Genomic DNA, 381 nt, shown 5'->3' on the forward strand with positions numbered 1-381 from the left:
CTGAGAAAGGTGGAAATTATGCTCCTCTGGAATATCATGTTAATTTGGAATGCACAAATGTGTAACTCTCTTAATATGTAATGTATCATATAACGAAAAGGGATTTGTATTATAGGTTTATATATTATATCCCTGTTTTGACAAAAAAAACAAAACATTAAGAGATTTTTCCCTTTGCAATTTTATAACAAATGTATCTAAGAGTAAACATGGGTTAATCTTTCAGATTAACAATGAAACTCTTTATTTGTATTATATACATTGCTATTTGTTCTCCAGCTTTGGGAGCCGCTTGCATTTTGGCTGCCTCTGATAGGCTGAAGCATCTGCAGCGTGTCCTTGGAGAGTCCTGAGAGCGCTGCAGCCAAACATGCAGCACTG

This window comes from Sinocyclocheilus grahami, unplaced genomic scaffold (assembly GCF_001515645.1).
Source record: "Sinocyclocheilus grahami isolate Dianchi unplaced genomic scaffold, SAMN03320097.WGS_v1.1 scaffold9960.1, whole genome shotgun sequence".
In the NCBI taxonomy this organism is placed as follows: Eukaryota; Metazoa; Chordata; class Actinopteri; order Cypriniformes; family Cyprinidae; genus Sinocyclocheilus; species Sinocyclocheilus grahami.